General features: G+C 40.2%; 1 protein-coding gene across 4 annotated transcripts in view; it reads right to left on the minus strand.

Annotated features, from left to right (window-relative positions):
- Positions 1-26276, minus strand: part of SMARCA1 (SWI/SNF related, matrix associated, actin dependent regulator of chromatin, subfamily a, member 1) — a 786408-nt gene that overhangs the window by 318131 nt on the left and 442001 nt on the right. The window contains exons 26-27 of one of the 4 annotated variants that reach the window (XR_010406251.1): positions 16829-16969; positions 5527-5646 (exon numbers count right to left, since the gene is read on the minus strand). The exons of 1 other annotated variant lie outside the window; for it this stretch is intronic. The gene's annotated coding sequence lies outside the window, so the exon portion shown is untranslated. Of the gene's footprint in view, positions 1-5526; positions 5647-16769; positions 16970-26276 lie in introns of those variants that run through there. 2 more of the 4 variants (XR_010406252.1, XR_010406250.1) reach the window with 2 other exon arrangements.

The raw sequence follows: 26276 nt of genomic DNA on the forward strand, positions 1-26276 counted from the left end.
CTTCACCCCCAAGTGAGTCCCCTGGAATCTCTGTTGACAGTGGAAATGAAAACTGGATCAGCCATGAATATGAATCATTGTGATAATTCCTTTAGACCTGGTGGAGAACAAGACCTTGGCCAAGAACTGCATCAGCAAGAAGCAGACCTCTTTGGCTTCTGTGCCTCCTTATCACACCTCTGAGACCTCTCTAAAACATAAGTAATAGCTTATTTTTCTCTAAGGGAAATCAGTCTAGCTCTGTGAATTTCACTCTAGGTTAGTGAAGGGCTGGGAAGTAATTTTTGCTTTCCATGGAGCCCTGGTCCCCTAAGACCATTAAGAAGACTCTTTCCAAGCCTGGGGAACCTAACTCTGGTACAGGGAAGGGATGCCTGGGTGGCTCAGTGAGTTAAGCGTCTGCCTTCGGCTTAGGTCATGTTCCCCGGGTCCTGGGATCAAGCCCTGCATCGTGGCTCCCTGCTCAGTGAGGAGTCTGTTTCTCCTTCTCCCTTTGCCCCTCCCCCCCGCTTGTGTGCACGCTCTCTCTCTCTCTAATAAATAAAATCTTCAAAAAAAGAACTGGTACAGGGAAGGAGCCCAGAATTCAGTTCAGAAGACCTTGGGGAGTGTCTCTGCACCTAATTTTTCTCACAGGAGCACTGGGGCCCAGGCCTGAACCTTTAGTGGAGTGGGAGGGAGGTTGCTATGGTTAAAGCTACTTATGGTTTTTAATTTCCGTCTGCTGTTTTCCATCAGGCCTTCCTCATTAGCTGGATGGGAAGGTTTGCAGAGCCAAATCAGCAGCTGATTCCCTCAGGCGATGTTTTAGTTCTAGTGCTTCCCCAGGTTTTGGGCATAAAAGTGCCTCCCAGGGTGAGGTGACTTGCCACACATTGGACTGACACCTGCCTGTGAAGAGAGACAGCTGAAACCACTTTCCCAGAGCAGCCCCGAAGCAGTCAAGTCAGTGCCACCTTTAGCAGTCTTTCTTCCTAGTCAGCCACAGATCTCACACAGAGCCTGGAGATGAATTCTTAGTCTAGTGAGCCCTTCCAACCTGCTGGTCAAGCCTTTGCTGTCACCATGGGTGGCTTACATAGTACTCTAAGTGTGAGGTCAGTTAAAAGGCATGAAGCTGCAAACTCCCAGACTCTAAGAGGGAGAAGACAGCTTGCAGGTCATGCCAGCTACACTTTCTTTGGACTGCAACATCCCAGACAGAGGCATCCCACCTTTAACACCTCTACTGGGAGGAAGCTCAGCATGCCATGAGGCAGTAGCCCTTCTACTGATGAACAGCTCTAATGGTTAAAAGGCCATCCTTTTCCCCAATCCCCATCTGCTTTCCTATATTTCCTGTAGAGCTACATGGAATATGTCTGCTGATCCTGCCATCTGATGCTATTTCCACTTGTGCACTATCTTTGCAACTACACCAGATGGTTTGTGAGGGCATGGAGCATGTCTCCTGCTCCTTAGACATCCTCATAGTGTTGCTGGCTGGCTCTAAGGCTACCAGCTAGTGTTCTTAGCTGTGCTCTGAGTTTCTTCACTTGTGGTGACTGTCCCCTCCCACACACCCCCTTCCCCTCCTCAAGCCTGAATTATGTTTACTCCAACTTCACCCTTCTGTTCATACTGGAGCCACTTTTGAGGAATAATGCAAACTTCATGGCCATCTTTGGGAAATGTCCAGAGTAAAGAAAGTGATCTCCTTGAACTCCAACCACATCATTTCTCCAACATACACACATACACACACGACTATCACCACCACCACTCTTTGTATTTAGGAGAATGTGAACACAAATAAGCTTTAAGGGTAATCTTGAAGGGAAAACAAAAATGTCAAAATGCAATATACAACCTGGGGAGGATGAGTGAAGCAGAGAAAACAAGAGTATTTCACACTCCTTGTCTTAGGGCATTATCAGCACAACAGCCAAGTGCATCTCTCTCTCTGAAACATTTATATCAGTGAGTCAGTCTGCACATGCAGTGACATGGATCCCACCTCCAAAAGGCCAACTGACTACATCCAGGGCATAGCAATGCTGCCCTCCTGGGAGGTCCTTTTGCACTTTCTCCCCATGAATCCAACTCCTACCACCCTTGAAGACCCTTGTCCAATCTGACAGCTCCCAGGAAGTGTCCTCTCCTTTCCTGAGCTCCTGTTGTGTGTCTCTATGCCAACACCTAGCATTTGAAGGAATATTCCATTTTCCTTCTTCTCTAATTGCTAAACATGTGTACATTTTGTCTCTTTATGTAGACTGAAGCCTCCTCAAACGCAGGGGCTGTGATGGTGATACTTCTGCATTTATCATAATGCCTGGCACATACAGCTGGGGCTTCAATAAATGCTTTAAAAATATCTAGAAAGGAAGTCTACCAGTGAGTAAGGTAAATAGATTAACCCAAGACTCCTACATAATCAAGACATTGAGTACCTGCTATGTGTAAAGTACCCATCCATCTTAGTATGATAGAACCCCCACTGGCAAAAGATGTCCAGATCATCTCTTCCTGCAAATCCAGAACACACAAGCTGTTCTTCACGCACAAAATTATGCCTGGTCACATCCTGGTGACCCCTTGTCAGTATGGCCTCTGTGACCTGTGTCTCCATTCATGGGGATGGGTTTGCCTGAGCCAACTATAATCTCATACTTGGGATACAGTATTTGTGAAATGACACAGTATTTGTAAAAATTGGGGGAAATGCCCAACTTCAACAGCAAACCTTGTGAAGTTCTGGTGAAAAAAAAAATCAGCCTAGTGTCTAAGGGCCTTCTTAAAGTAAGCAAGGAAATGAGCCCAGTGTGTAGGGTTGCTGGCATATATGGTTGGCTTGATAGTGTAACAATTCCTGAGGAAACTCCATCAAGCACTAAAAGCATCTGCGTGTACAGAATGTGGCTCCTGAGGACATAGAGTGTGTGGGTCAGGCAACCATATGAATATGCCTCAGGGCCTTTTGTATACCCTCTACCTGGACTGGTCTCCCTCTGCCACTCCTCATCACTAGCTCTTTCTTGGTTTTTGAGAACTCCTTCAAGAGGCCTATCTAAAGAAGCTTCCCCATCAAAATGTTTTACCTCAGCTTTCATTCATAGCACTTCCCATGATTTGTCATTTTAAAATATATTCATTCACATATTTTGTCTATGTCTCCATATACTTATATTCTCTATATATTTAGAATATAATAAGCTCCTATTAAGACATGGCTATATCTGTTTCACTCCTCACTGTATCCCCATAGGACAATTAGTAGTCAAATGATTGAGTTAAATGATTATGAGATAGTGTGGCAGAGCAAAAATCACAAGGAATTTCAGGAGAGCTAGGTTCCAGTCTCAGCTTAGCCATTTACTAGCTGTGCAGTATTAGACAAATCGCTTAACCTTTCAGACCTCGGCTTCCTCAGTTTCCACATTTTTTATATGAAATAATATCACCTACCTCACAATACTATTTGGAGGGGAAAAAAAACAAAACATGAATGAGAAAGTACTTGATAAAATGTCTTATACAAATCTGAATTGTTTTAGTATTATGTGAGGCACCCAAAACAGTACCTCTGCTTTCTCTTTAGGATGCCTAACACAGGTACCTAAAACTCAACCATCAGTCACACCCTTGGATTAATCCTATATTGGAGACATAATACATTGAAAACCATGTGAACCTTTAGTGCAGGTGTTTGACCTTATCATTACCTGGCAGAGAGAAGGGTCCTTAGAGGATGATGCCCAGGATAGGCAGTCTCAGGATGAGGGGTAATGGGAGGAGAACCTTGAAATGCCTTTAGAGAGTGCAGGCCAGGGGAGGGGGCACCTGCAGCAGGGGCTCTGCTCAAGCCAGGCCACTGAGTTGTTAGGCAGAGGGAAACCACAGTAAGGAAAGTGGAAGTGCCAGATGCAAACTTTCTCTCCTTGGCCTGTGTATATCTCAGGGTCACTTGACTTTACAGAATCCATGTGTGTGCATTGGAGAGAGGAGAGGGAAGCCAGGGAAGCCAGAGAGCAGGAAACGGACACCAAGGGAGCTGTACTTAATCATAATAACCATTAGTATTGACTTTGGTGCCATCTTAAAGGAGCCATTTGTTATAAGAACCAATAGTCAAAATCCCAAGTCAGCCAGGCTTTGTCTTATGAGCTCTAAAGTAATGGTATTTTGCTGTTCATTTGTTTTAATTTTCTAAATTCAAATGCAATTCGAAATCAATTCAAAAATTGATTTCTCTCTTTTAAACAAAGAGATGTTAAAAGGAGAAAGGAAGGAAGAAAAAAAGGAAGGACAGACAGACTGGGCTTTTCAGTGAATCACATAATAATACCCCAAAAGCAGGAACCCAAGGTAGATATGATTCCCCTAACTGAGAAGCATGAAAATGGGTGTGAGTTATGACTACATGAACAATATATAAAACCTCTCCAGAGAAGAGGCCAGTAAATCATTTACCTACAGCTTCAACAGTGACATATAAAGCTGGAAGAAACACAGTTAAGGTCAATTGACTCCTGGTTTTTAAACTACCACCTCATTTTAATCAGCTCCCCATGCCATTCTACATCTCCAGCTGGCTAACTGGCTAGCTAAATTAAAGTTGTTTGCTCTTTTTCAAGCAGCTCAAAAACAAAGTGGAAACAGTTGAGTGATCTTGCAGTTAAGATAGTTTGGAAAAGGTCAGCAGATTATTTTCCAGCCAGGCCTTGTGAGGATGTCTGCACCCTGATATGATTACCACAATCCAGGGTCTGGCACTCTACAAGACCTTGGTTCTGTCCATCTCCCCAGCCTCTAGGGACTGGTTCAGACTAGCCAAACTCACACTAAACTGACTGATAACAAGGACCTCCAAGTTCTTAATAGATGATGGTGGGATGGACCTATCCAATAACCAGAATGCTCTGGCCCACTATCCTGGTCTCTAGGAAAGAAACTGAATTCCTTAAACAACTCTAAAGAAGAGAAAATAAACATGAACTACATTAATTTAAATCTAGGTTCATGGCTTCATGTAACAATGTTTTGGGCCTTGATTTTATGATCTGTATAAAGGAGAATAATATTTATCACTTAGCATTGTTTTTGGTGATTTTTGAAAATATTTTGTGAACAGGAGAACATGATACAGATGGAAGTGGTTATTTTTGGCAATAAGAAAGCAGTTTAGTGCACAAAGAATTTGAGAAAGGGGAACGGGAGAGTTCTATAGGCAGTTTTAATCCCCCTCTGGTAGAACCCAAAACATTCTACACAAAATTAGAGACTGCTTTTCTAAGGACTGAAAGCCACCGCACATAGTCTCTGTCCCTTGGACACATGGAGAAATCACAGATCTCTAACTCACCTATTTCAAAATTTCCTCAGACAGGAAAATCTTCCATCACCGTGACATCTCCTAAAGCACAGGCTGAAATTAGTGATACTGCAGGGTATCTCCCATGAATTCCCTTTGAGATGGATGCCTTCCGGGGGACATTTCCCTGTCTGCCATTTAGACACACCCCCACCTCAACAGCTGCATCTTCATGCGCGTCACTGGACTGCTGCTGCAAACAACTGCATTTATCTACTCCAGGGAGATTCGTGTTGCCTTTCCTTTCAGGGGGAGTCCTTTTCCGACCTGCTCCCCCAGTTCTGGAGATGCTCCTGTGTTGAGAACAATGAAGAATTCCCACTCAGAGCCAGGGCATGGAGAGGTGAAATTGGGGAGGGGCAGTGACAGCACAGAATGGGTGGTTTTATTTATTTTTTTTAAAGATTTTATTTATTTTGACAGAGAGAGAACACAAGCAGGGGGAGCTGCAGGCAGAGGGAGAGGGAGAAGCAGGCTTTCTGCCAAGCAGGGAGCCTGATGTGGGGCTCGATTCCAGGACCCTGGGATTGTGACCTGAGCCGAAGACAGACACTTAACTGACTGAGCCACCAAGGTGCCCCAAATGGATGGTTTTAAACCCCTGGAGATTGAATCAGTTCTCTGGGACAGTGAAAACCTGTTATTATTCACAATGGGAAGACATAGGACATGAGGAAACAAGAACACTCTAAGGCACATTTCAGAAGCCAGAGTAGTAAGCCCAACAGACACTTCCCACTGTCCTTAGACTCAAATTCAAGTTGTGTACTATGGCCCATGAGGCCCTGAGTGACCCAGATTCTGCCAGCTTCTCCAACTTTATTTCATATATTCACACCCTCTCCAGTCACTATACTCCATCCACACGGACCTTTATATTCTTTAGACCTGCCAACTCATTCCCAGCTTGGAGTCTTTGCACCTGCTATTCCTTCTTGTCTGGGACCCCCCTTCTCCCCTATCTTTGTCTGGCTGAGTCTTTCCCATCACTCAGCTTTCAGGTCAAATGTCACCTCCTCTGATGGCCTTTCTACTAATGTTGCCATTCCTTCAGCCATTCTCTCACCCATTACCATGTTTTATTTTCTTCATGGCACTTACCTAACATTGTATTATTTTTCCCTTTATTGTCTGATTCTCCCACCACAAGAGACAGGAGAGAGAACCAGAATAGGTGAAATTGAAGAATTGCAAGTCAGAACACTTAACAGGCTGTGGGTTGAGAAAAATGCTGAAGGCCAGGAGAGAAATGCCTTGTCTTGTGCATATGTATGAGCAGACTGGGTCTATTTAAATCAGCTGAGGTTAACATGCATGGAGTACCTACTGTGTACCAGCCCCTTTGCATATATTATTCCCTGCTTCATATCTACATGGAAGGAGGAACTATTGTTCCATTGCTTGGGAGGAAACAGTATTAGAATCCCACATTCGCTCCTCTCCACTGTAGGAAGGGCAAACATTAACTGGGCAATATTAACCAGAAGGTTTAGGGTCACTTCACTGAAATAATTATGTGGGCCTGTCTCTTTTCTCTGTAGCACTTTCTCAGTTTCTAGTCTCCCATTCTGTAAGTCCATCTGTGTGGGAAAGAAAAAAAAGAAAAGAAAAGGGAAGGGAAGGGAGAGGGAAAGGGAAGAAAAAGAAAGAAAGAAAGAAAGAAAGAAAGAAAGAAAGAAAGAAAGAAAGAGAGAGAGAGAGAGAGAGAAAGAAAGAAAGAAAGAAAGAAAGAAAGAAAGAAAGAAAGAAAGAAAAGAAAAGAAAAGAAAAAAGAAAAGAAAAGAAAAGAAAAGAAAAGAAAAAGAAAAAGACTGCATTCTCCAGCTTCTAAGCCTTTAGCTAATTTTGATTTGGGATAATCATAAGCCCCATTCTATCTCATGCCAAACCATATCCTCTGGTCCAACTTTACAAGAGAATCACGTCTTGTAGATATAGACAGGGAAATGAATCTATATCTCATGAGTCTATATCTCCTCATGAGAACATGTGGACTTGGATCACTGAGGTTTTTATCCTGGCTCTGCCACCTACTGCATGACCTTGAATAAGCTATTTAATATTTCTGTCTCTTAATTTTCTCCTCTATAAAATAGGAATATTAATAATATCTATTTCATAGGGTTTATATAAGGATTAAGCAATATGATATAAAATATCTAGCAAACCATTGATATATTAATAAATTTTAGTTATCACTAATGAGGTACTAAAGGTACAACATTGATCTACAACTAATTCCTTATGTTTGCTGTCAAACTAGTTAGAGCCAAGCAGGGTAGACAGGTAGACAGATTAGACTCACAAATCTCCAATATGGCCATAAAAAGTTGGGGAATGAACACAACGGCATTTGGATACTAAAGTACTATGTTAAGAGACCAAAGTACTATGTTAAAAGGCCACAGTTTTTGCTGTGCCTCACCAGAATTTGTGTTTGGAGCCTTACATGTGGCTTCATCTAGTATGCTCAGGTTTGGGTCTGGGTCCATTATTAGCAAGTATACATCTTTATTTTGGGTGTCTGGGGCCTCAGGGGTCTAGCCCTGGGAAAGATCAAAGTGAGCTCCAGAGTCAGGAGAAACACTCTGAGGCCATTAGACTACAAAAGCAGCAGAGTTTTCATGAGCTTCAGAATCCCCTGGGAAGAGGGCAAGGTCCTTACTAGTCTCAGGAATTGGTGACCTCAAAACAAGTAGGCCACTGGGTCTAGTGTAAGCATTAGTTGATCTCTAATTAATAGACTTGGCCTTTTCTAGTTTGTTTAGGGGGGATTCCTCCTGTTAGATTTCTCAGCTAGGACTGCCATCCAAGGCTTTAAACCAGAACAGAAGCTAGATTCTTTGTGAGTTAAAGAGCAATAATATGGAATTTGGGGCTTTTAAGTTGTCAGTGTTGGACTTTGTTAGGTGGCATTATATCAGCTGCTCCAAATTCTGTCTCCCTTGATCTTGTCTGAAATACCATACAGGACTAAGGAGCAAGCCTTAAAGGGACAAATCTTGGGTCTATTTGGAAGGTCCACAGACTCCCTGGAGTCTCTCCCCCACCAACTCAACTTATTCAGGGGTATATAGGCTTCTTGTTTTATAATTAACCAGGAGTAAGTGGTCCTTTTCTGATATGTTTGCCAAGGGGCCTGATATCATGGGTAGTGAGGAATGACCACTTACTCTGACACTGCATCTTCCCCATTCTCCTTCTACTTCTCCCATCTCTCTTCCAAGCCTCTGTTCACTTATTGTACAGACCCTAAACTGTGAATATTCCCCAAGTATATTGGCTTGTTTACTTTGCTCTTTTCCAACCCATACTCAGTAGACTCATCCACTGTCAAAGCTTCAGCTCTCAGTTCCAAGCAGATGATTCCCTCACTGAGTCCTATTTGCAACTGTATTTCAGATCCATATTTCATACCTTCTACATGCAGTGCTGTGCTGGTAAATGTTTAACAGTCTGCTTATGTCAAGAAACTGATTTCTAGTTTTTGCCAATTTCCATGCTATCTGTACTCCCAGCATGGCCAATTTCAAGCTACCATAGTGAGATCACTGAACACAGAGTTGAGAAAAGATATGCACAATTGGCTCTCACAAGATAGTACAAGCTGGATCCCCATATCACTATGGCTACAGATAAACCTCCACTTGTTCATCCTACTGTCACCTCAAACTCAGCATCTCCAAAGATAAGCTTTTCTCCACAAACCTTCTCTTCCAAGTTACTCTGTCAATGGTGTCTGTTATAAGGGATCTAGCATTTCCCAGGTTTAAGGTTTCCCTAAAGAAGCTTCCACTAGAATAATATACATAGCCAGTCTGCAACCCCTCATTCCCTTTTCCTCAAGGTGTGAATTAGCTTATTGGTGAGAATAATGAAGAAATGTTCAACTCAGTTCCTTCTGTTCCAGGGTTGGCAGACTCTAGCCCATGAACCAAAATCAGCCCACCACCTACTTTTGTTACTAAAGTTTATTGGAATACAGACATCTTGTTCTTTACCTACTGCCTATGGCTGCTTTCATGCTCCAACAGCAGAGGCAAAAGTTGTGACAGGACCAGTCATATGGCCTGAAAAGTCTCAAATATTTATTACCTGGCTCTTTGCAGAAAAAGTTGGATGACCCCAGTTCTGGAGCTTTCTCTTTCAGATATGCCTGCACTGAGAGCATTGTTTTAGGCTGCTCTCATCCAAGTGAGAATCCTACAGGATGAGCTGTGTTCCTGGACGGGAAGGCTACAGTTGTCCTGGTAGGCCAATTACTATAAGGAGAAATCTGCATAATTCATAGGGTACTCACATTTTGATATTCATTCATTTCTTGAATTATTTCTCGGTTCTGAGCTCAGTACAGGAACAAAGAGATATTCTTTTCTGTCCCCCTAAAACCCAATAGTACTATTTTACGGTTCTCCAACTTAGAAATCTTGTCATCTCTTATATCTTCACCCCTTCATCCATATTATTCTGGCATATCTGCTTACAAAGTATCTCACACACGCTGTCCTTATCCGGGCTCTTGTCACCTCACATATCTGAACTACTTCAGTAGCCCTCTCTTCTACCCCACTCTTACATCCTTAGTCTTTCTGCCTCCAGTCTCTTCTTATTCAATGAACACTGTACTAGGCACTGGAAGTAGAGATTACTAAGTAACTGTGCCACAAGTTTACAATCTATTCAGGGAGAAAGATAAGTAAACAGGCAATTGCATCACAGTGTGAGAAACACTGTTAAGATAGTATTATTATAGCAATAGTATGCTATTGCCAGATCAATCCTCCTGTAACACCACTTTTATCATGCTGCTTAAGAACTTATAATTGCCACCTCCTGCCTGTTAAATAAAGCCTATTTCTGTGCAAAGAGGAGAACAGAGATCACTTTGAGGGGGAAGGGATTTTGTTCCTAATTTTTAAAAATTTAAATTCCTTTTGAGAACAAGGAAACATTTGATAATGGGAGGAGGGTTTTAGTGTGACTTTTTCTGGGTGAGGGCCCATTTGGGACAACACATACATTGTTAAATCCTCTCTGGGGAGGGTGTTCTAACATAGCAGTGAATGAAATGAGAAATAGACAATACAAAGCAGCTTTTTGTCATAGTTTGGTGAATTTAATTAAAGTAACTTTGTACAGACCAATTTCAGAAGCTTAGGGGAGGGGGTACACATGAAAGAGACTTTCACAAAAGGTTTATTTTTTAAAGATTTTATTTATTTATTTGGCAGAGAGGGAGAGTACAAGCAGGGGGAACAGCAGGGAGAGGGAGAAGCAGGCTCCCGCTGAGCAGAGAGCCCAACATGGGGCTTGATCCCAGGACCCTGGGATCATGACCTGAGCCAAAGGCAGACGCTTAACCGAATTTTATTTCATTAAAAGAAAGAACAACACTCCTGAGTGGTCACAGGCTAGACTATTAATCATCTTGGGTAAACCAAGCAACAAATTGTGGTATAGTGGTGGTTTTGCCCTACAGCCAAAGGAGAGCTTAAAGCTTTCTTTCCATCTTCTCTAAGTCCACAATACATAAGGCTGAAAGTCAAAATGACCTCCAAAAACCCAATCTGTCCACCGTGTTAGAAGGTACAACTTTTGTATATGTAAGTAGATTAAGAAAACTGCTCTTTCCATTGCTTCTTCCCTTAACTCTTCCTCCTCAAGCATAGGAGGAGCTCATCACTTGTAAGGCCCAACAGGATTATGGTTGAACCCAAGATAAAGAAGCCTAGCAAGGACAGTTAAGGCCAGCTCAGTTCTAGACTTTAGGGGGAAGGGCCCTATTTTCTTTAGTTTTGTTTTTCTGTGTTACATTTTGTAAGAGTGGTGATGACAGTGACAGCCAAAACCAAGGTTGGACCCTAGACAAAAAGAATCAAAGAAGCTACTTGGTCTGCTCCTGGCCTAGGCCATAAGCTTGAAGGACAAAAGTCGTCCTTTCAAATATAAGGTCTGGATTAACAAACCAGAGGATGAGTTTACAAAGAGGTTATAAGACCCTATACAGCAGTAGGACTCTCCAAACAGATAAAGTATATCTTTATAGTTAAGATCCATTCTCTGGAGCTAGACTACCTGGGTTCATCTTCCAGCTCTGCTTCTTACTAGCTATGTAACCTTGGGTAAGTTTCTTAGCATCCCTGAGCCTCTATTTCCTCATCTCAAAAGTGGGGAGACTAACAGCTCCAGTTTCATAAGGCTGTTTTGAATATTCAATGAAACAATTTTCATAAATGTTGTAGAACCATTGTACCCAATAAATGTTAGCTGTTATTACAAGACAACGTACCTTCCCTGCTAGAGATATTCCTTGGCAGATGTAACAGGAAGGGCTGTGGCCATAGAGTTTGGGAGGTTCTGTCCTAGTTACACAAACACTTGAAAAATCACTATGCTAGCCAAATACATCTCCTCATTCCTCCCTTTTCACCTTCTTCTCAATTCTATCCCTTGCTATGTTATTCCCCCCTGCTTAAAATGCTTTTCCCTTCCTTTATCACTACCTATCCAAACCTAGCACAATTCCATCCCCTAAAACACCAGTGTACTTAGGATCAATACTATGCAATTTAACACTTAATTGTTCTTTAATCCTTTCATGATGCCTACATTAGTCACTCCTATGAATTAAGACATTAAATGCCACTGTTAAAATGAAAATATCATCTGGGTCATAGTAGGTGCTTAATAAATATATAGGCACTCTAGAAAAAGGTTAGGAAAAGTATACAAACATACCTCAGCAACTAGGTGATTATCAGTCATTACTGAAACACACTTGGCATTACATTTGGTGGTTTGTAGACCATGGTTCCAGTGTCAGACAACCTGGATTCGAATCCCATCTCCACTGTTCGCTAGCTGCATGATCTTAAACAAGTCACTTAAACTCTCTGGGCCTTGATTTCTTCATCTGTACAATGGGTATAATAAGAACAATCAACCTCATAGGGTTGGTGGGAGGATTTAACGAATTTGTTTAAAGCATTTAGCAGAATGACTATAAGTGTTGGTTTACATTTTAGTGTTGGCTACTAATGTTACTATAAATTGCTTTTTCAGATTAAGTGAACAGGGCCTCCTTGAAATTGAATACAGAACATACATACTAAAAAAGATCAAAGCATGGGGTCAGCATGGAAAGGGCAATCCTAGAGAGGAGCTGTAGGGAGGGGCCCTGGGGACCTAAGAGAAGCCATACTATGAAAGAGGACTCCTAAATTCAGAGCACTCAACACAAACTTCTGCAGCCACCCAAGTTTATCTTAGGCTATTCTTGCAGTGACTAGAGTACCCTAGCCTGTCCCAAGTTTTGCTCTAAGAAAGAGAAGAGCTAACATTGCATTTTTGAAAGACTCCCATTTGGTTTATTAAGTAATTAACTTCCTGATGCACAAATGACAAAGCACTAAGTGGCCCTCTGAAGCCAATTAAAGCCCAAATGGCTGGATTGCTGTAAAGAATGGGTACTCAGGGAAAAGCCTTCCCTTTCTGAGGCTACCTCCCACCAATCTACTAATTAGACTGGGGAAAGGAAGAGCGGATGGCAAGGAAGCCAGGAAATGCCAACCTATAAGAGGGGTGGGAGGTCTGGGAGCCAAAAGGAAATTAGGCAAAGCTGAGGCTGTCCCTCCTTGAGCATTAAGCAGAAACCAGGCAAGCACAAAGCACCATATCTGACCCTCTGCTGGCCTGGGACCACTGACCCTCTACAAAGGCCCAGAGCCAATTTATAATGCTCTATAATGTGATAATCCATAGCTACTTTGGAACTACAGGCTGGCCTCCCTTTGGGTCTCTGAATATTCCCAAGAGGCCCAGGTCATTGGTACTCAGCAGAGCATCATTCTAATGTTAAGATGAATCAAGCATAGCACAAAAGATAAAGCCCCCAAAACGAGCAGGTGGGGCTTACAATTGATCAGATAATGTTACTCCCTTTCCATATTATTTGAAATTATATTTTAGATACATGGTGTTCTTCCCCACTAAGATAAAATTCCTTGCGTTGTAGAGCCATGCCTTATTCATTTCTCTATTTCCCACTAGTACCTAGAACAGTGCCCATGCAAAGTAAGTGCCCAATACATGTTTATTGAATTGAAATATGTTTGAATCTTGGGGTGCCTGGGTGGCTCAGTTGTTAAGTGTCTGCCTTCGGTTCAGATCATAGTCCCGGAGTCCTGGGATTGAGCCCCGCATCAGGCTCCCTGCTCTGCAGGAAGCCTGCTTCTCCCCCTCCCACTCCCCCTGCTTGTGTTCCCTCTCTCGCTGTGTCTCTCTGTCAAATAAATAAATAAAATCTTTAAAAAAAAAAAAAAGAAAGAAATATGTTTGAATCTCAAAAATAACTAAGGATGGAAGAGCGACAGAACTAGGAAAATACTTTCTGGTCATCAGCAGCAACCTTCCTTCTCTTTGTGGATTTTCTGCTCAGTTACCAAGACTAAAAAGTCTGGGCATGCCAAGATGTATGACAAATTATACAAGAAATACAATACAGTGAAATCTAGATTTCCTTATGTTTCCCCATTGTTACAATGGCCTTACTTCCTAAAAAGTGTCCTCTAAAAAAGAAAAATAGAAGACATATAAGGTTTTTTTTAAATTGAGATTCAGCTCTATGTAACTTGAGGCAATGTGGTTTAACAGAAAGAGCACAGACTTTGAAGTGTATGACCTTGAGCAAGTTACTTAACCTCTCTGAGCCTTTCATATCTGTAAAATGGCAGAAAACAGACCCTATCTCATATGTTTTTGAGGTCTAATCAAGCTAATACTTCTAATACACCTAGAAAAATGCCTGACAATAGTAAGCACTTAATAAATTTTAGAAACTATCTGTATGAGGATTAAGTAAAATTAAATGAGATGAAGCATGTAAAGCAGAGGTCACAGCTTATGTCTAAGTAAGACCCAGACATGTTTGGGTATAGCTGGTACAATCTTTAACAGCCCTAAAGAAAGATATTTCTGCAAAAACTGAGGAAGCTCCTGAAGGAGAATTGTGGTACAGGAAGGTATAAGAATCAGGGGTAAAATAGCTTAGTCTTCAGGAATCCTGGGTACAGTTGGGTATCTCTCACTTGGATTTGTTTCCTAGCCCAGTCCCACATAGCTTATGTCTGAATAGGTAGTAATGGAACAGGTAAGGTCTTTAAAGGGTATTACTAAAAGCTGTGAGGGAAAAAAAGGTACTGAGCTAAGTAACTTTGGAGCTAAGTGGAGACAGTAAGACTAATGACAAAAGGCATTGTACATAAGCACCATGCTCCATTTGAGAAAGTTGTTTCCCACAAGACTATGGTTTAACAATTTTGATACCACTATACATGTATACTAGATTGAATAATTAAGTAAATGGATGGCAGATGGTGGGAGCTTGTTATTTTGCTACTGGAATGGGAGGTCACAGATAATTAAGGGGAGAGGCTAGAATGATCCATGATGTACTAGAGTTGGAGACATCAGTTTGGACTGATGTTTAGCTTAATATAGATTCATATGGTTACATGTAGAAATATTTATAGATATATGTATATACATGTGTTAGTATAGACACACATATCTCTTTTCTCTGTCAGCAAAGAGGGTCTAGAAGCACTGACACCTCAATAGCAACAAGCACACCTAGTACCCAGATCCTGGTTTCTAATACCATTCTCCAAAAAAAAAGGAAGCAGGGCTCCGTGGAGAAATGGCTGACTCTATAAATGAGGCATAAAATTAAGGAATTGCCAGACATTAAGGAACTGCTTTGAAAAACCTCTCTCTCTCTCTCTCTCTCTCTCTCACACACACACACACACACACACACACACACACACACACACACACACACACGTACCCACATACACTGATGAGAGATTTATACCAAAGAGACAAAGGGATGCAGGAGTCAAATGAAAGAGCCTCCAATGACCAAAGTCGTAGCCGTTTTAGCAACAAATTAATAAAATACTAGAAAAGTCTATACTCATTACCCATGGTAGTTACGTTCTACAAAGTCTCCGTGAATACTGAATTAGCTAATACTGAACCATTGCTCCTAGGGAAAATACAGAGTTAGGTTCCTATAAGCCTCTTGATACAACATTCTCTTTGATCAATATATAACCTTGTTTTAATGCAGGTTTCTGTTTAAAGACAACTTATTTAATATATACTGTTGAGTCCTTAACAGTGAACTCATGGACAAGAGCACTATAATTCATGCCTGAACAAAGCTTATCTAACATATATATTTTCTCCATCATAGCCTTCTTACACTTGGGAACACTAAACAGTACTTTGGCACTAAGCTTGGGGGCCATTTTAAGCAGTGAAATCACAAATAAAAACCACAAAAGTGGGGAAAACATGACATTAAATAGATGATAAAAAGCATACTTGTTTATAATATGAGAGGTGAAACAAGAAGGCAGAGCATTGCCTTGTTCGACCTCAGCTGGGAACATGCACTTCAGGCTGCTAAAGTTTTTTGTTGCTCTGCACATGTCTGAAAATGAACATGAAAGTGCCACAAGTATTGATTTGAGAGTTACAAATAAATTTTAGCAAGTAGGCAAATTCAAAAATACAGAATCTGTGAATAATAAGCATTAACTATACTAGGTTATACCTAGAAGTTTAAAATAAATATCCATGAGCCCATACTGATGTAGTTAAATAAACAAACAAATGGGAAGAAGAGACCAATCTCTTGTGCATAAGATTCCAAATAATTTATGTAAATATCCACCCTCAAGATGCTCCCCACTCCTTAAACATTGGTTATGCATAGTGACTTCCTCCCAAAGAGTATAGAAAGGTGTTTAAAAAAATAGTAACTTTACAATGGAGAAACCTGACAAACACTACCTCAGCCAGGTAATAAAGTTCAACTGTGATAAGTCACATCAACAGTAGGTACCCTTGATATAATGTGATGAGAATGGCACTTTACCTGTGTGGTCTTCCTCCCAAAAACCTATATCCCAAGTCTAACCATGAGAGAAACATTAGACAAATCTCAGTTGAGGGACATTGTACAAAATATTTGACCAGTACGCCTCAAAACTGTCAAGGTCATCAAAAATAAGAAGTCTTAGAAACTGTCACAGCCATGAGGAATCAAGAGATACGACTATTAAATGTAGTGTGGTATCCTGGATGGAATACTTGAACAGAAAAAGGACATTAGGAAAAAGAAGAAATCTGAGTAAAGTATGGACTTTAGTTAATAATAATGCATTAATGTTGATCCATTAATTATGACAAATGTACTCTAATAATGTAAGATATTAACAATAGGGGAAACTAATTATAAGGTATTTGAGGACTCCCTGTACTATCTTCTCAACTTTTCTATAAATCTAAAAACTATCCTGAAACAAAAGTTTAGTCAAAAAAAGTTGTAAGGTTATCAGCAGTCTTACTTGAGGACCCCTTCCAAAAAAGTATAATACAAAGCAAGAGAGAAACATTCTCCCCTACCTTAAGACAAATTATCCAGATGCTCTGGCACCATGAATAGTCCTGTGTTCTCTTGTCAGTACCCAGAAGAAGAGCCACAGGGTCAGGAAGAGACACTTGAGTTCAGCAGAGTAGGGGCAGCACCCCCAAAAACAGCAGAGCCTTAATGGGAGATAGTAAGAACAGATGAATACCTAGTTAATGTGCTGCAGAGCACCAACAACACATGACAGACTTGTTCATGATCACAGGGGAAATACCAACTAGGAACTTCAAGAAAAATTTAAGAGACACAACAGAGGACTGGGATCCTGCAAGAAACAGGTGGAGCAACAGCCAGTGGTACTGAATTATGTACCATTATTATTAAGACTGCTGAGAACTAAGGAATCTTAGAGGTTACACATGCAGTACCTAACCCATAATAGGTCCTGCAAAAGTTCAGTTGCCTACCAATATGCCAAAGTTGTCCCATCCCAGCTCACAAGAACTAATTGTTAAATCTTCAGAAATTTTGTGAACTAGTTGTTAAACACAGCCATTATTAAAATTTATATATATCTACAATTAAATTATATTAAAACCAAAGGAAATACTCAAAACATATCATTTCCTCATTCTTGTACTATATTTTATTATTCTCTCTGCCCTTCAGGTTATTTACATCTATAGTCTCTGTAAGATGGAAATACCCCATAACAGTGTGCTGCTAAACATCTCTTCCAACTCCTCATTCAGTGACATCACAATTGTAGCTTGACATCAGGCAGTGGGAAGTATTTACAATGTGGGAATTTGAAACTGCTAAAAAAAAAATAATCAAGGTTTGATTTATCACTTTGTTGATTATCTAAACTAAAAAAAAAGTGATGGGGAAAGTCTTAACATATTATATTTAAATCTGTTGCTTTGGAGGTGTGCCTGGGTAGCTCAGCCAGTTAAGCGTCCAACACTTGGTTTCAGCTCAGGTCGTGAGATCAAGCCCCACATCACGCTCCATGCTCAGCATGAAGTCTGCTTGAGATTCCCTCTCCCTCTGCCCCTCCCCCCATTCACAAACACTCGCTCTCTCTAAAATAAATAAATACAATCTTTAAAAAAAAACTGTTGCGTTGGAATATTGGGGAACTTGGAAAGATGGAGAAATATGAGGACCCTGAGCTTACCTCATCCCATGTTTACAATTAGATATCATCCACAGCCAAGTCAAAAGACCAGAGAGCAATCTGAAGACTGGCAGAACAAATTCCACAACTAAGTATAGAAAAGAAATTGCATCTGAAAGGTTAGGAAGGTCAGAAAGGCAGAGGGAGGTTGCCCTCAGGAGGGAGGGAGCTGTGCATGTGGGGAGGGCAAATAAACAGGCTCTTGCACCAGGGAACACATGGGAAGACTTATCCCCATAAAGTTTGGCTTTAAAAACCAGAGGGGTTAAATTCCATGAGTTTGTAAAACGAGTGGGACTTAGAGCCTGGACCTTTAAAAGTCAGCTGATTCAGCACCAGGTGAGCTAAGAAGGCAAGTGATAGGTGGGTCGCCAGAGACAGCAGACTGTGTAGAGAGGCAACATAAAAATGGCAGTTTATGGGGCACCTGGGTGGCTCGGTTGGTTAAGCGTCTGCCTTCAGCTCAGGTCATGATCTCAGGGTCCTGGGATTGAGCCCCACATTGGGCTCTCTGCTCAGTGGGGAGTCTGCTTCTCCCTCTCATTCTCCCTCTGTGCTTTCTCTCTCTGTCAAATAAATAAAGTCTTTTTAAAAATGGCAGTTTATACAACAAGGGGGGCAAATGGGAGACAGATCTGGTCAAACTGATTTCAGAGCATGTTGGGAAACTTCTTTAAAAACAAGGGAGCTGGCAGGCACCATTTTCCTCCACTATCCCCCAGCATAAACACAGAGCCACCTGCAGGAGGCAGGACCACACAGATACTTGTAGCCTTGGCCCAGGGTTCAGGGCAAATTTTGTTAAAATTGCACATGTGCCACCCAGCCACCAGGAGCAGACCTGCTGCCACACACCTTGCCCAGCTGCCACACCCACCCTTGTGCCCCTAGCCACTCTCATGCACTGCACCCAGCCCCTGGGTACACAGCTGCCACCATGTGCCCTGCCCAGCTACTACACAGCACCCAGCTGTGCACCCACAGCCAATGTCTCACACCAGGCCCAGCCACACCCAGGATCCTCACATGCCACACCCAACCTTGCACCCCCGGCCACCCCAGTATACATACCCCAGCTGACACAGTGCTTTGGGGGATCCAGTATAGGACTAGTGGCCCACCACAAATTTTGCTACCATCACCACCCTGCTCCCAAGTTCCCCAGTGGGCCACCTCAGAGCTGGCCTGCCTGGGTCTCACTAATACCACAGGGAGTAAGCACAGCCAACAGTGGGCAGAAGGGCAGGGCAGATGACTGTGCTGAAAGGAAAAGTGACTCGGCAGCAAGGCATAAGCAACTCTTTTGAAGTGCCAGGTTCTGATGAACAGGGGACACTGCACTGCAGGCACTCCAGGACCTCTTCTACATAAAGTCCCTACTTTATTAAAAAAAAATATTTTCTTTATTTATTTGACAGAGAGGGAGAGAGCACAAGCAGGGGTAGCAGCAGGCAGAGGGAGAAGCAGGTTCCCTGCTGAGCAAGGAGCCTGATGTGGGACTCGATTCCAGGACCCTGGGATCATGAACCGAGCCAAAAGCAGATGCTTAACTGACTAAACCACCCAGGCATCCTAAAGTCCCTACTTTTAAGAGCAGAAGACATAGCTGACTTTCTTAGCACAAAGAAACAGATTAAGAGAGGCAGACAAAATGAGGAGACAGAGAAATTTATCCCAAATAAAAGAACAGGACAAGGCCACAGCCAGAGATTTAAGCAACACAGATATAAATAACATGCCTGATAGAGAATTTAAAACAATGATCATAATAATACTCACTGGACTTGAGAGAAGAGTAGAAGACATGAATGAGACTCTAATACAGAGATAAGGAATAACATAGAAGAGAAAAAAGGCTCAATAAATGAAATGAGAAACCCACTTGATGGAATGAATAACAGGAAGGAAGAAGCAAAGGAATAAATTAGTGACCTACAAGACAGAGTGATGGAAAGTAATCCAAATGAACAAAAGAGAAAGAAGAATTACACAAAATGAGAATATATTTAGGGAAATCAGTGACTCCATCAAATGTAATAACATTTGTATTATAGGAGTCCCAGAAAAAGAAGAGAGAGAAAAGGGGGCAGAAAATTTATCTGAAGACATAATAGCTGAAAACTTCCCTAAATCCAGATCTAGAAGGCACAGAGAGCTCCTATCAAAATCAACAAAAGCAATCTGACCCACACCAAGACACTGTAATTAAATTTGCAAAATGCAGTGAAAAAAATCTTAAAAGCAGCAAGACAAAATAAGTCCATAAATTACAAGGGAAAACCCATAAGGCTGGCAGGAGATTTTTCAACAGAAACTTTGCAACCCATAAGGGAGCAGCATGATACATTCAAAGTGCTGAATGGGAAAAATCTGCAGCCAAGAGCACTCTATCCAGTAAGGCTACCATTCAGAACACAATGATAGATAAACAGTTCCCCACACAAACAAAAACTAAAGGAGTTTGTGACCACTAACCCAGCCCTGCAAGAAATATTAAAGGGGACTCTGACTAGAAAGGAGAGACCAAAAGTGACACTATACAGGTAGGAAACAAAAAAGCAGGAAAAATCAATATTTCTGTAAAAAAATCAGTCAAGGAACTCACAACATAAAAGGATGTAAAATATGACAATGTATACCTAAAACTCGGGGAGGAGAGGAGTGAAAAAAGGACCATCAATTTAATATAGCAAAAATAAAAATTTCTCTTAAAAAAAATCAGTCAAGGAATTCCCCCCCAAAAAGATACAAAATATAAAAACATTTACCTGACACATGCAGAGGAGAGAAGAATGGATTCAAACTTAAATGACCATTAACTTAATATAGACTGCTATATGCAGAAGAGGTTTATACAAACCTAATGGTAACCATATATCAAAAACCACTAATAAACACAGAGAGAATAAAGAGAAAGAAATCCAAATATATCACTAAAGAAAATCAGCAAAACATGAAAGATAGAAAGATAAGAAAGGATCAAAGAAAATCTTCAGAACCAATGATAAAATAAGTAATAAAATGGGAATAAATTCATATCTATCAATAATTACTTTGAATGTAAATGGACTAAATGTTCCAATCAAAAGACATAGGGTGACAGAATGGATAAAAAGAAAAACCAATTGGGGCACCTGGGTGGCTCAGTTGGGTACAGAGCTTACTTAAAAAAAAAAAAAAATCTCCTAAGAAACAAGACCCATCTACATGCTGCCTACAAGAGACTCATTTTATTTTAAGATTTTATTCATTTATTTGAGAGAGAGAATGAGAGAGAAAACAAGCACAAGGGAGGAACAGAGGGAGAGGGACAAGCAGACTCCATGCTAAACACAGATCCCGACAAAGGGCTTGATCCCGTGACCCATGAGATAATGACCTGAGCTGAAACCAAGAGCCAGATGCTTAACCGACTGAGCCACCTAGGTGCCCCACAAGAGACTCATTTTAGACCTAAAGACATCTGCAGATTGAAAGTGAGGGTATGGAGAAATACCTATCGTGCAAATGGATGTCAAAAGAAAGTCAGAGTAACAATACTTATATCAGACAAAATAGACTTTAAGACAAAGACTGTAACAAGAAACAAAGAAGGACATTATATAATAATAAATGGGACAATCCAACAAGAAGATGTAACAACTGTAAATATTTATATACCCAACATAAGAGCACCCAAATACATGAAAGAGTTAATAATAAACATAAAGGAATTAATTGATAATAGTACAATAATAGTAGGGACCTTAACACCCCACTTACATCAATGGGCAGATCATCTAAGCAGAAAATCAACAAAGAAACAATGGCTTTGAATGACACACTGGAACAGATGGATTTAACAGATATATTCAGAGCATTCCATCCTAAAACAATAGAATACACATTCTTTTCAAGTGCACATGGAACATTCTCCATAATAGATCAAATATTAGCCAACAAAACCAGCCTAAACAAATTCAATATCAAAGGCATACCATGCATCTTTTCTGACCACAATGCTATGAAAATAGAAGTCAACCACATGAAAAATTCAGGAAAGACCACAAATACATGGAGGTTAAATAACGTGCTACTAGACAATGAATGGGTCAACCAGGAAATCAAAGAAGAAATTAAAAAGTACATGGAAACAAATGAAAATGAAAACACAATTGTCCAAAACCTCTAGGATGCAGCAAAAGTGATTCTAAAAGGGAAGTTTATAGCAATACAGGCCTATCTCAAGAAAAGCAAGAAAAATCTCAAATAAACAACCTAACCTTACACCTAAAGGAGCTAGAAAAATAATAACAAAAACCTAAAACAAGAAGAAGGAAGGAAATAATAAAGATTAGAGCAGATATAAATGATGTAGAAACTAAAAACACAACAGATCAATGAAACCAGGAGCTGGTTCTCTGAAAAAAAAAATCAATAAAATTGATAAACTTCTAGCCAGACTTATCAAGAAAAAAGGAGAAAGGACCCAAACAAATAAACTCACAAATGAAAGAGGAGAAGTAACAAACAACCAGAAATACAAACAATTATAAGAGAATATTATGAAAAACTCTATGCCAACAAATTGGACAACCAAGAAGAAATGGATAAATTCCTAGACACAGAAACTATCAAAACTGAAACAGGAAGAAATAGAAAATTTATACAGACCAATAACCAGCAAAAAAACTGAATCAGTAACCAAAAAACTCCTAACAAACAAAAGTCCAGGACCAGATAGCATCACAGACAAATTCTATCAAACATTTAAAAGAAGAGTTAATACCTATTCTTTTCAAACTATTCCAAAAAATAGAAAAGAATGGAAACTTCCAAATTAATTTCTATGAGCCCAGCATTATCCTGATACCAAAACCAGATAAAGACACCACAAAAAAAGAGAAGTACAGGCCAATAACCTTGATGAACACAGAAGCAAAAATCCTCAATAAAATACTGGCAAATCAAGTTCAACAATATATTAAAAAATATTTCATCATAATCAAGTGGGATTTATTCCAGGGTTTAAGGGTGATTCAATATTTGTGAATCAATCAACATGATACATCAATAAGAAAAAGGATAAGAAACATACGATCATTCCAATAGAAGCATTTGACAATGTACAACATCCAGTAATGATAAAAACCCTCAACAAAGTATGTTTCAAGGGAACATACCTCAACATAATAAAAGCCATATATGAAAAATCCACAGCTAATATCATCCTTAATGGGGAAAAACTAAGAGCTTTTCCCCTAAGGTCAGGAAAAGACAAGGATGTCCACTCTTACCACTTAATTGATCTTCAACAAAGCAGGAAACTATATCCAATGGGAAAAAGACAGTCTCTTCAGCAAATGGTGTTGGAAAACTGGACAGCAATATGCAAAAGAAAGAAACTGGACCACTTTCTTATACCATACAGAAAAATAAATTCAAAATGGGTTAAAGACCTAAATGAGAGACCTGAAACCATAAAAATTCTAGAAGAGAACATAAGCAGTAACTTCTTTGACACTGACAACAGCAACTTCTTTCAAGATGTTTTTCCTGAGGCAAGGGAAACATAAGCAAATATAAACTACTGGGACTACATCAAAATAAAAAGCTTCTGCACAGTGAAGGATAAAGTCAATAAAACTAAAAGGCAACATACAGAATGGGAGAAGATATTTGCAAATGATATATCTGATAAAGGGTTAGTATCCAAAGTATATAAAGAACTTATACAACTCAATACCCAAAAAAAACAAAATAATCTGATTAAAAATGGGCACAGGACATTAACAGACATTTCTCCAAAGAAGACATCTAGATGGACACATGAAAAGATGTTCATCAGCACTTACCATCAGGGAAATGCCAATCAAAACTACAATGAATTATCACCTCACACCTGCCATATAGCTAAAATCAAAAACACAAGAAACAACAGGTGTTAGCAAGGATGTGGAGAAAAGGGAACCCTGTTGCACTGTGGGTAGGAATGCAAACTGGTGCAGCAACTCAGGAAAACAGTATGGAGGTTCCTCAAAAAGTTTCAAATAGAACTGCCCTATGTTCCAGTAATTGAACTACTGGGTATTTACCCAAAGAATACAAAAACACTAATTCAAAAGGATACATGCATCCTTATGTTTATAGAAACATTATGTACAATAACTAAGATATGGAAACATCCCAAGTGTCCATCAACAGATGAATGGATAAAGAAGATGTGGTGTAGGGGCACCTGGGTAGTTCAGTTGGTTGAGAGTCCAACTCTTGGTTTCAGCTCAGGTCACAATCTCAGGGTTGTGAGATTGAGACCCATGTCAGGCTCCACAGAGCCTGCTTGAGATTCTCTGCTTCTCCCCTTGCCCCCCCACCCCCGCTCGTATTTTCTCACACTCTCTCTCTTTCTCTCTCTAAAATAAATAAAATCTTTTAAAAAAAGCTGTGGTGTATATATGCATATATATATTTTTATATACATACAATGGGATATTATTCATCCATTAAAAAAATGAAATCTTGGGCGCCTGGGTGGCTCAGTTGGTTAAGCGACTGCCTTCAGCTCAGGTCATGATCCCAGGGTCCTGGGATCGAGTCCCGCATCGGGCTCCTTGCTCAGCAGGGAGTCTGCTTCTCCCTCTCCCACTCCCCCTGCTTGTATTCCCTCTCTCACTGTGTCTCTCTCTGTCAAATAAATAAAATCTTAAAAAAAAAAAAAAAGAAATCTTGCCATTTGCAATGATGTGGCTGGAGCTAGAGTATAATGCTAAGCAAAATAAGTCAGAGAAAGACAAATACCATATGATCTCACTCATATGTAAATTTAAGAAACAAAACAAATGAACAAAGGACAAAAAAAAAAAGTTAGAGACACAAACCAATAGAGACTCTTAATTACAGAGAACAAACTGATGGTTACCAGAGGGGAGGTCAGTGGGGGATTGGTGAAATAGATGAAGGGGATTAAGAGTACACTTATCTTGATGAGTACTGAGTATGTATAGAATTGTTAAATCACTGTATTGTATACCTGAAACTAATATAACACTGTATGTTAAGGATACCAGATTTAAAATAAAATTAAAAGAAAAGGTTGGGGCACCTGGGTGGCACAGTCGGTTAAGCATCCAACTCTTGGTTTAGGCTCAGGTCATGATCTCAGGGTTGTGAGATGGAGCCCTGCATGGGGCTCTGCAGTCAGTGTGGAGTCTGCTTAAATTTCTCTCTCCCCCTCCATCTACCCCTTCCCTCACTCTTGCTCTCAAATTAAATAAATAAATAAATAAATAGGTTGATATACGGTGTGTAATAGATGAATCTAGGAAGGTAGGTTGGAGATCTGAAGTTGGAAACTTTGAACGTTATGCTATGGCATGTGGCATTTATTCTATAGTCTCTGAGAAGTGTTTTTCAGATATTTACAATGTTACAAACTTCTTAACGATTTGAAATAGGTGAAGGGGATTGAGAATACACTTATCATAATGAACACTAAGTATAGAATTGTTGAATTGCTATAGTGTACACCTGAAACTAATATAACACTATATATTACTGACTAGGAGTAAAATAAAAACTTTTAAAAAAATCATGAGTAGGGGGCAAGAAATCTAGTAATTACACAGAAGAGAAATTAGGCAATACCTTGATCAGATTATCAAAATGTTCATCTCCAATAAAGGACATAAGGACATCACATGGCTCCATATACCCTGAGAAGAACATCGTATCACTTATACAGTACTCAGGCCAAGAATGCAAAACCTCAACCCCAATTCAAGGAAACTACAGATAAAAAAACAAAATGAGTAATACTCTATTTTTAAAAAGAGAGGGGAGCTGAAAAACAAATAACTTGTATACCAGCGAAATTTCAAACTTTGATATTTCAAAGATCACCGTAAAGAAAGAAAAGGCAACCCAGAGAACTGGAAAAAAATTGTGCAAATAATATCTAACAGTGGATTTGTAGCTAGAATAATTAAAGAATTCTTTAAATAAATTAGACAACTTAAAAATGAGCAAAGGATCTGAACAGATATTTTTCTAAGGAAGATAAACAAATGGCCAATAAGCACATGAAAAGATGCTCACCATCATCAGCCATCAAGGAAATGCAAATCAAAACCACAGTGAGACACAATTTCACACCCACTAAGATAGCTATAATCAAAGAGTCAGATAATAACAAGTGTTAGTGAGGATGTGGAGTCACTGGAACCCTCATACATTGCTGGTAGGGATGTAAAATTGTGCAGCCACTTTGGAAAATCTGTTAGTTCCTCAAAAGGTTAAACATAGAGTTACCATTTGACTCATCAATT

Source organism: Mirounga angustirostris, unplaced genomic scaffold (genome assembly GCF_029215605.1).
Source record: "Mirounga angustirostris isolate CCGP_5_RB_7025 unplaced genomic scaffold, mMirAng1.0.hap1 SCAF_11, whole genome shotgun sequence".
Lineage (NCBI taxonomy): Eukaryota > Metazoa > Chordata > Mammalia > Carnivora > Phocidae > Mirounga > Mirounga angustirostris.